This window comes from Magnolia sinica, chromosome 15, assembly GCF_029962835.1.
Source record: "Magnolia sinica isolate HGM2019 chromosome 15, MsV1, whole genome shotgun sequence".
Taxonomy (NCBI): Eukaryota; Viridiplantae; Streptophyta; class Magnoliopsida; order Magnoliales; family Magnoliaceae; genus Magnolia; species Magnolia sinica.
In genome coordinates this window covers 51475943-51487027 of record NC_080587.1, presented here as the reverse complement: position 1 = coordinate 51487027, position 11085 = coordinate 51475943, and the positions used below count along the sequence as shown (strand labels likewise).

At 38.1% G+C, this 11085-nt stretch overlaps 1 non-coding gene across 1 annotated transcript; it reads left to right on the top strand.

Moving 5' to 3' along the window:
* The first annotated feature begins 10407 nt into the window (after positions 1-10407).
* Positions 10408-10514, top strand: LOC131228435 (small nucleolar RNA R71). The gene has a single exon (XR_009162938.1). It is a non-coding gene; the product is annotated as a small nucleolar RNA R71 (small nucleolar RNA).
* The last annotated feature ends 571 nt before the right edge of the window (positions 10515-11085 follow it).

Here is an 11085-nt window from a genome sequence, read left to right as displayed (position 1 = left end):
TCACCCAAATCTAACTGTTTGTAGACCAAATAGGGAATCAGATTTACGCTTGCTCCTAAGTTAAGAAGTATGTGCTCAATTTGGTAGTTCCCAATTACACAAGGTATGGTTGGGCTACCAGGATCTTTGAATTTCTGTGGCACATCTTGCTTTAGGATGACACTCACTTTTTCAGTTAAGAAGATTTTCTTTTGAATATTTTATCATCTTTTGGTCATACACAAGTCTTTCAGAAATTTGGCATATGAAGGTATTTGTTTAACCGTATTCAGTAGAGGAATATTGACCTTCACTTGTTTCAACACCTCTAGAATGTCCTAAGAGTTAGAGAGGTTTTGGTGCAACCAAGTGTTGGGGGAATCGGGCAATTGGCTTACCTTGAAGTTTTGGTTCTAATTCTTATGGAGTAATGCTAGGTCGATCATTATTGTCCTCTTCCCGGTCCTTAGGCTTTTCAGCCCTAACCGGAATAGTTGGTCTTCCCACTCCTAAGAGTGGTGATAGATTTGGCTTACTCCATTTGGTTTGAAGAGCTTGTGTTGCTAACTTCATATTGTGGTTTTGGATTGTGAAGAGGTTGAGCTAGAAGGCTCCCCTTATTCCTAATCATATTCCTTGTGTTAAGCCCTTGTTTGGCTTTTGTAAGGTCTTGAAAGGCTTGTAGCATCCTCTGATTGAAAAGCTCTTGCTTTTGAAGATGTTTTAGAACCGGATCCTCTTGAGGTTTCTCTTGATTTGGAATTTGGTTTAAGAAACCTTGAGGGGTAGCAGTTTGTCCATTCCTCCAACTGAAGTTTGGATGATTTCTCCAACCAGGATTGTATGTATTGGAGGTAGGTCCATTAAAAGGTCTTTGGTAATTGTTCACAACATTGGATTACTCATCCAACACCTCTTGAAAGGCAGGTATCGTTGGACAAGTGTTAGTTGTGTGAACGTTGTAAGCACAAATACTGCAAACAATTTCCTTACCCTTATTCTTTTTTAATTCCATGGCCTTGAGTTTTCTGGTGAGATTAGCCACTTTAGTATTAATATCATCGTCCTCTTTCAGGAGATACATTCCACCCCTTTCTTTGGATTAAGTCGGCCTAGACATGGTGTTTGATTTTGGGGAGATGTCCCATGATTGTGTGTTTTCAGCAAGCTTATTAAAATAGTCTCACACATCATCGGCACTTTTATTCATAAATTCTCCATTACACATTGTCTCGATTAATTGGCGCATGGGAGATGTCAGTCCATCATAGAAAAATTTCATGTTGCATCACGTTTCAAAATCGTGTTGTGGGCATGAACTGACAAGATCCTTAAACTGCTCCCAACATTGGAAGAATGTTTCATCTTCCTTTTGGGCGAAGTTCATGATCGACTATCTAAGGGTGTTCGTCTTATGGTATGGGAAATTTTTCTTTATGAACTCCCTTGTCATGTCATTCCATCTACCAATAAATCAAGGACATAGTGAATGTAACCATGTCTTGGCTTTCTCCTTCAAAGAAAAAGGAAAGAGTTTCCATCTGAATGGAAAAAAATTTTTTAAAAAAGGCCTCAGGTTTAAGACTGGTGCCTCAATGGTTTATTTAAAGGTGAGTGAAGACATCCTATCCCAACTGGAGGGTGTGGTTTACAATACTTAACCACTAAGTGAGGGCCCATTCGATGATGCTTATTTGATCGGACCCTATCTAAGGCCCAATATAATCCGTATTCATTTTCTCACTCCAACTTTAAGGCCCATGACATAATGATTGTATTTTTAACCCAATTGTTCATAAAGCTACTTGAACCAAGGTAATGAGGCCCACCTGAATGTTTATTTTCCACCCAAACTATTCATAAGTGTCACACGGACCGTGTGGTGGGGCCTCACCGTTATTTTTTAATGCATCCTTGATTTCGAGTCAGTTAGCCCACCGTTATTTATGTTTTTATCATTCATCTTTATTTTATGGCTTTATGTGATTGAACACATGAATAGAAGATGCCCACACGTGATGTGGTCCACATATCAATGTCCACACATCATTAATTGTCCCGACGTTGACACAGAAAAATTGTCATGATGAACCAATGGTGATTCATCTAAGTCAAGAAATTCATCATAATTTTGAAGGTAGGCCTCCATACCAACGATCTTTATATATTTTAAGTGCATGAACTGTCACATGATCTTTAAATAGATGTAGGCCCACTCAGTAGTTCCATATACGGTGGACTTTTGGCGTGCACAGGATGAATGAGTGGGACCTGCATCAAATGCTCGGATGTTGATGATCGAAATTCATCACCGTGGGGGCCTACAGCCGTGAGAAAAGGAAAAATGCTACTACTAAAACAGGGGTCCTCTTTTCATAATGCACAAGAAAATAAATTATTATATATTATTATATTATTATATTTATATATGTTTTATGGGCCCACCGAGATGTGATTACCAATCCATTCACCCATTATGTGTATCCATGTTCTAATCAGCTAGTCATCTGCATCCAACTTGAGATGTCTCCACCAAGTACTTTTACGACCGGCATGTCTTCACCATAGTTTTAGATGGTATGGCCCACCTAATCAGATCGCATTGAATAATTTATGGCAGTCAGAGACGCACTAAAGTAAGCGGATAATTAGATATGGACGGTGTGTATCACATACAATACAACATAGTGGGCTTTTAAATGTCCAAAAAGTAACTTTTTCTTCACTTCTTATTTATGTTTTATAATAGCCATGCCTTAAAGAAGATTCCTAATGAGCATTGGATACAAGCACGCCTCATGGTGAGTGTCTAACCACATGAGTGGCCATATGTTCATCAAGGTAGGTCCCACATGATCATGGCCTACCATATATATAACATATTAATGAAAATCATATATTCATTTACTCTAAATAAGGGAGCCAGTGATCAGATCTTTCCTAAATGAGGTGCCACCCTATTGCTGTATGGATGGTAGTGCATGAATTAATATATTGGTGGGGCCCACTTCATTCTGAGGAAGAGAGAAAGAGAGGGAAAGAGAGAGAAATAGAGAGAGATACACGGTGAGACAGAGGAGGGACCCCGCCATTATGGGCCCTCCATTTCATACATGCATACATCAAACGGGTCCCACCACATGTGGCCCCCAAAAAAAAAGGAGAAATGACGGTGGATCACCCACCTTATCTTCCTTCTCCTTGCTCCCTTGGCTTCAAATGCACCTTGCCTGTGCCTTGGATGGTGGATGATGGGGGATTAATGGTGTGGATGAGAGATGGGAGGGTGTAGATGGATAATGGAAGGTGGACCACACTTGAGAGGGAGATGGGAGCTTGGACGTATGAGGCTTGGGGTTGAGTTGCTTGGGAGAGATATGAGAAATGAGAGAGAGAAAGAAGATATGGATGGGTGAGGTGAGGTGATGGAGTGATGGGTTGGGTTGAAAAAATTGTAAAGGTGTATGGTTGTTGTTGAAATTTGGAAAAGAGGAGTGGTGAGGTGGAAAGAATGGTGGACTTTTGGAAAAAGAGGGAATGGGTATAGTACTTGATGTATGGGATGCATTAAATGTTGATTGATGGGACTTATTGCGTAGAGATTCCCTCGAAATCCGCAACACGCGGTGTTTCTTCGGAATAAACGCTGATCGGCATCTTCTTGCCTGGGTATCGGTTCGGTGCGCAAGTCACGGCGTTGGAACCGCGGCGACGACGCGGTCGCTATGATACAACTTTCGGATCAAGCCGACGTCGGTGCGCGAGACCTGGCTTAGGATCGTGCGCAAACACCGAATACGGTGCGAAGATTGCCGGAATTTGACCGGAAGGACCGCGAAAGCTAACGGAATAGTACGGATTAGGACACGGGTCTTACAGGTTAAGGATTTCTTGGATTGGTTGAGCCAGTACTAGGACTAGTCGAACATAGTCTAAGACTAGTCGAAAAACAGTCTATGCACTTATAAAATGACTCAATTAAATTATGTATTCGAAATGACCTATCCTATGGTCAATCTAGGGTCATTCATACATTGTAAGAAAAATATGAACATTGAATCTTCTTTTGCTTCAGTTGATAGTTGTTCTTTGAAGTTCACGAAGCTTGAGATCTTGACATATGATTAAGCTTGAACTTGAGACTTTTGACACTTGAATTTGAAACACATTGAAGCTTGAACTTGAGGCTCAAAGTAAAGAACTTTGTCTTGACTTGGACAAAGCTTTGAAAACTTGAACTATTGAAGCTTGAAAGATTGAATTAACACTTGGTGTTATACTTGAACATGAACATGTAATCTTGCATTTGAAGTTCTTGAGGTAAAGACCTTTGTTCTTATACATGAGATGCACAGTCTTGAATATGTAGATGCGCTACATCAGAAGTTCTGCGATCAGTTAATATTACAGAACCATTTTTATTTAGGATTTTACAACCTTGGTTAGTAAATTTTATACTATGATTATTAATGCATATTTGAGAGATGCTTAATAAGTTGTGTTTTGACCCTTCTACATATAAAACATTCTAAAATAGAGGGAGGTTAAAGAGTTGAACCGTACCTTGACCAATAATTCTGCAGTTGCTACCATCACTGAATGTGACTGAACCATCAGTCATGTCTTTAAAATTGGTGAACAGACTTTTGTCATTAGTCATGTTCTGGAGCATCCACTGTCTAGGTACCACTTTGAATGGCATGAAGCTTTGAAAGCAGTATGGGCAACCAAGCAAGTAACCTTAGGAACCCATTTCATTATAGTTTTGAGTTTAGGAGTATAGTTGGTCTTCATATATTTGTAGTTGTTATAAGACCGACCCACTGAGTTAGATTTTAAGAGCTCCTTAAGTAAATCAACAATTTTCTCAACTAAAGGATTACGATTCTTATTTTTATAGTTGATATGGTTACTTTTAATTAGGTTTTAATGTTTGAAAAGTCATAGCATTTTTAGAATAATTTTGATTCAGACTTTTCCCTTTTGAGTTTGAAGACTCCCCTTTCACAAATTTGGGTGGAGTATTCTTATGTTTGGGAGGAATACTTTTATCGTAGCCCAACCCAGATCGATCGCCACATTTTCTGGATCCGGATAAGAGTTTTTCTAACTTAGGATCACCTTGGGCATACCTCCATGTGTCTTTTAAACTCAAAAGTGAAGAGACTTCAAGTTTTAGCTTTTCATTTTCAGATTTTAAGTTTTCAACTTGGGAGTTTTTGAAATCTAAGTCGCACTTAGTTTTTTCAAAACAATCTGAAATGTGAGATTTTTTTAAAGCAAGATTATCAAAATTTTCTTTAAGTTTTGAAAACTTTTCTTTTTGATTTTTTAGTTTTACAGCAATTTTGTAACTTTCCTTGTATAGGGCATTATAAGCATCTTGAAGATCTTCTTCATTTTCATGATCACTATTCAGATTTTCTTCACTAGTTGAATCATCATTATCTGAAAAAGTGAACTTGGCTAGAGTCATAAGGGCTTTAACTTCATTACCCGACCCATTTCAGAATCTTCTGACTCAGAAGAGGCTTCAGAGCAGGAAGATTCATCCCAAGTAGCCAACATACTTTTTTTTTTCGGTTTATCCTTTTTAGGACACTTGTTTACTAAATGCCCATATTCATGGCAGTTGTAACATTGACCGTCTTTTAAAGATTTTTAGGTTTTAGATTTAGATCTTTTCTTTTCATTAGGTTTTTATAAATCAACCCTCTTTTTACTTTTGAAAATCTTATAAAACTTTTGAGCTAAAAGGGTCATATCATCTTCAGAATTTTTTAAATCAGAATTACTATTTTCTTGACAAATACTTTTACAAGATTTAAGGGCAATGGATTTACCTTTAGGAGCATTAAAGTTTAACTCATAGGTCTGTAATGAGCCAACTAATTCATCTACCCTCATATTATCCGTATCACGAAGTTCCTGGATCGCAGTCACCTTTGAATTGAACCGTTCAGGCAGTGAGCATAGTATCTTTGCACAGACTTTACTTTCTGGGATTCTATCACTGAGACCTCATATAGAGTTGACAATGTCATTTAATCTTATATAGAAGTCCATGAAAGTTTCACTTTCTTCCATACGTATTTCCTCAAATTTGGTTGTGAGGATTTGGACTTTAGATTTCTTGACAATTGTTGTTCCCTCGTGTGTCATTTCTAAAATATCTCAGGCTTGCTTTGTAGTATCATAGGATATAATTCTCTTGAATTCATCCGGTGATAGTGCGCAAGTGATTGCATTTATAGCTTTTGCATTGGCACTACTCTCACTTTTCTGAAAAGTGGTCCAAGAAAAATAAGGTGTGACTTTCATAGATTTGGATCTGTCGATACCAGTTACTTCAGTGGTAGGAAGGGTCCAATTGGTCACTGTGGCTTGCCACACGATTTCATCCATGGATTTTAAGAAAATCCTCATTCTCGCTTTCCAATAGGCATAATTGGAGCCATCAAATGGTGGAGGCCTAGTGATTGAAGGCTATCAAAATTTGACATCTTAAAAAGCTCAAATCGATTAGCTCAGTAAATAAATCCAAAGAAAATAATTAAAGTGAGCTATTAGGCTTTGATACTACTTGAAAAGGTCGAGCTAAGAGTCCTAGAAGGGGGGAGGGGGGGGGGGGGTGTGAATAGGACTATACCAAATTAAAAATAAACTGCAGAATTTAAACAAATATGAATAAAAATAGCACTAAATAATCCCACAATGCAGAAATGTAAAACAACATCAAGTGTACAAGTATTGAGAGGTTGATACAGATGTTGTTCTAAGGACAACCTTACACCAAAAACCAATGGTTTATGGTAGGACAACCTAATTCTTAGAACGGTTTGTGTATTAAAAACTTAAACTGATACAGATATTGTTCTAAGGACAACCTTACATAAAAAACCAATGGTTTATGGTAGGACAACCTGATTCCTAGAACAGTTTGTGTATCAAAAACTCAAACTGATACAGAGGAATAAAGAAATAAATAGCAAAGAAAGAAACTAAGCTATTACAACATTCCCACACTTGCATAAAAGAAATTACAACATTCTTCACAAATGCATAAAAGGAAATTATAACATCCACAAAATAAAATAATCAATCAATCACCACAAGACCAGAAATTATAGTGGTTTGCTTGTGTGTACACCAACTGTTTAGAAAAACAGCCACACAACTACTCCACTCCAAATATCCTCACATAGTGGATATTAGCGTTTATTATGAAATAGATTTTTCAAGGTTCACCTAAAACCCTCACAATTGTGTCTTTCAAGTGGGCTTACACAATTCAAAAACCCCACACTCTGAGTTTTCTGGATCACCTCAGATAAACCAAAAGAAAGAGATTTTTCTGGCACAATCTCAAAGAAACCAAAAGAATGAATTTACAAAACTGTAAAATACTTATCTGGATATTCTCCTTTTGATGCAGCTCAGAAGAACCAATTCGGAGTAGAAGTTCAACGTAGATGTTCAATGTTCACACTCACTTATGAAATGGTTCTAAGTTCTAAATTAATTTTAGATTAAAGCACCTTGGGCTAGCTTGATTTGATTTTGATTCCAAGAAATGGGAAAACTTCAATCCCTCTTTCAAATAAAATTGGAATGCAGAATACAAAATCAAATGCAGAAAGCTAATTAAAGAGAATATAAAATGAGCACTAAATAGCTTAAGAATATCACTAACTTATCTCTCAGAGTGGTGTCTTGATCTTACTTGAATTGAATATCAAACTCTGAAATTCATGCTCAAATTATAAGTGTAGAAATCGCATCTTTGACTAGTCCAAAGGTCAGCTCAACTAGTCAAAGGATTAACAAACTTTTAAAATTTTGGGCGTGATAAGAAAAGACCGTTCCACGATTGGTCGAAGCGTATGCTCGACCGGTCGAGTCCTGTCCACAACTAGTCGTGCGGGACCATTTTTAGTTGCTGGACTTTGAGTCGAGCCTGCAGGACTGGTCGAGCACTGTTCATACGACCGGTCAAGCAGTCTCCAGGACTGGTTGAGGCAATAACAAAAAATCTCAAAAATAAGTAACAAACTTAGGACTGGTCGAGGATTTCTTGGACTGGTCGAGCCAGTACTAGGACTAGTCGAACATAGTCTAAGACTAGTCGAAAAACAGTCTATGCACTTATAAAATGACCCAATTAAATTATGTATTCAAAATGACCTATCCTATGGTCAATTTAGGGTCATTCATACCTTGTAAGAAAAATATGAACATGGAATCTTCTTTTGCTTCAGTTGATAGTTGTTCTTTGAAGTTCACAAAGCTTGAGATCTTGACATATGATGAAGCTTGAACTTGAGACTTTTGAAGCTTGAATTTGAAACACATTGAAGCTTGAACTTGAGGTTCAAAGTAAAGAACTTTGTCTTGACTTGGACAAAGCTTTGAAAACTTGAACTATTGAAGCTTGAAAGATTGAATTAATACTTGGTGTTATACTTGAACATGAACATGTAATCTTGCATTTGAAGTTCTTGAGGTAAAGACCTTTGTTCTTGTACATGAGATGCACAGTCTTGAATATGTAGATGCGTTACACAAGACACAGATTCCAAGAGGTTTTGGCACTACAAAATTTGACAATCATAGGAGCTAGAAACCATAGTACTTACAAATTCTTCAAATCGTGGCCTTCACCAGTTAATTTCAAGTACCGGCGCGGTATCAAGCATGACACCTATCTCCCTAATTATATCATCATCTAAATCATGGGAGTTGGCGAAGCACGTCTCTAGAGGGTCAGAGGAATATGTCAAAAGTGTTCTATCTTCTACGAAAGAGTCAATCATGTCAATGTCATGAAAATCGTCATCATCCTCTAATCGTTTGGCTGTGTTGAAAAAGATATTAAACTCCAATGTCATATTTCTGAAAGACATACTCATGACTCCATTCCTACAATTAATGATTGCGTTTGAAGTGGCAAGGAATGGGCGACCAAGAATGATGGGAATTTGAGTGTTCATGTTACTGATGGGTTCCGTATCCAGGATGATAAAATCTACCGGGTAGTAGAATCTGTCAACCTGGACCAACACATCCTCAGCTATCCCTCTCGGTACACGAACTGAGCGATCAACAAGTTGTAATGTGGTTAGGGTGGGTTTTAATTCACCCAAACCTAACTGTTTGTAAACCGAGTAGGGAATCAGATTTATGCTTACTCCTAAGTTAAGAAGTGTGAAGTGTGTACTTAATTTGGTAGTTCCCAATTACACAAGGTATGGTTGGGCTACCAGGATCTTTGAATTTTTGTGGCACATCTTGCTTTAGGATGGTATTCACTTTTTCAGTTAAAAAGATTTTCTTTTGAATATTTTGTCATCTTTTGGTCGTGCATAAATTTTTCATAAATTTAGCATATGAAGGTATTTGTTTAACCGCATCCAGTAGAGGAATATAAATCTTCACTTATTTTAACACCTCTAGAATGTCCAGAGAGTTAGAGAGAGATTTTGGTGCAGCCAACCGTTGGGGGAATGGGGCAACCGGCTTGCCTTAAAGTTCCGGTTCTAATTCTTATGGAGCAATGCTAGGTCTATCACTGTTGTCCTCTTCCAGGTCCTTAGGCTTTTTAGCCTTAACCGGAATAGTTTTGTCAATGGTCATCCCACTCCTAAGAGTGGTGATAGATTTAGCTTGCTCCATTTGGTTTGAAGAGCACGGGTCGCTAACTTCATATTGTGGTTTTGGATTGGGAAGAGGTTGAGCTAGAAGGCTCCTCTTATTCCCAATCGTATTCCTTATGTCAAGCCCTTGTATGGCTTTTGTAAGGTCTTGAAAGGCTTGTAGCATCCCCTGATTGAAAAGCTCTTGCTTTTGAAGAGTTTTTAGAACCGGATCCTCTTGAGGTTTCTCTTGATTTGGAATTTGGTTTAAGAAACCTTGAGGGGTAGCAGTTTATCCATTCCTCCAACTGAAGTTTGGATGATTTCTCCAACCAGGATTGTATGTATTGGAGGTAGGTCCATTAAAAGGTCTTTGGTAATTATTCACAACATTGGATTGCTCATTCAACACCTCTTGAAAAGCAGGTATCATTGGACAATTGTCAGTTGTGTGAACGTTGTAAGCACAAATACTGCAAACAATTTCCTTAACCTTATTCTTTTTTAATTCCATGGCCTCGAGTTTTCTGGTGAGATTAGCCACTTTAGTATTGATATCATCGTCCTCTTTCAGGAGATACATTCCACCCCTTTCTTTGGATTGAGTCGGCCTAGACATGGTGTTTAATTTTGGGGAGATGTCCCATGATTGTGTGTTTTCAGCAAGCTTATTAAAATAGTCTCACACATCATCGGCACTTTTATTCATAAGTTCCCCATTACACATTGTCTCGACTAATTGGCGCATGGGAGATGTCAGTCCATCATAGAAAAATTCATGTTGCATCACGTTTCAAAATCGTGTTGTGGGCATGAACTAACAAGATCCTTAAACCGCTCCCAACATTGGAAGAATGTTTCATCTTCCTTTTGGGCGAAGTTCATGATCGACTATCTAAGGGTGTTCGTCTTATGGTATGGGAAATTTTTCTTTATGAACTCCCTTATCATGTCATTCCATCTACCAATAAATCGAGGACATAGTGAACGCAACCACCTCTTGGCTTTCTCCTTCAAAGAAAAAGGAAAGAGTTTCAGCCTGACCGTGTCATCAGACATGTTTGGAAAGTATAGAGTGGCTATAATCTCGCCAAACTCTTTTAGGTGTAGATACAGATTTTCAAATTCAAGCCTATGAAATTTTGGAAGGAGTTGGATTACCCCTTGCTTGATTTCCATATGTCATGTGTTTTCTAGAAAAACCATGCATGAGGGTGTACTCACCCCCACTAGTTGTAAATAATCTTGTAAAGTACGAGGCGAGGGTGCTTGATGCACCTCATTTTCATCCTTAACTTCCTCAACCCTAGGTTGAAGTTGTTGATTTACCAATTGATTTGCAGCCATCACTTCAATTGACTCTGAGGATCTTGAGTGGTGTCTAATCCTGCGATAGATAGATAACCTTTTAACCAATCCTCCTCCACTCAAAAGATGTCGAGTGTTATCACGGACCCACTTGGGCATGAAACTC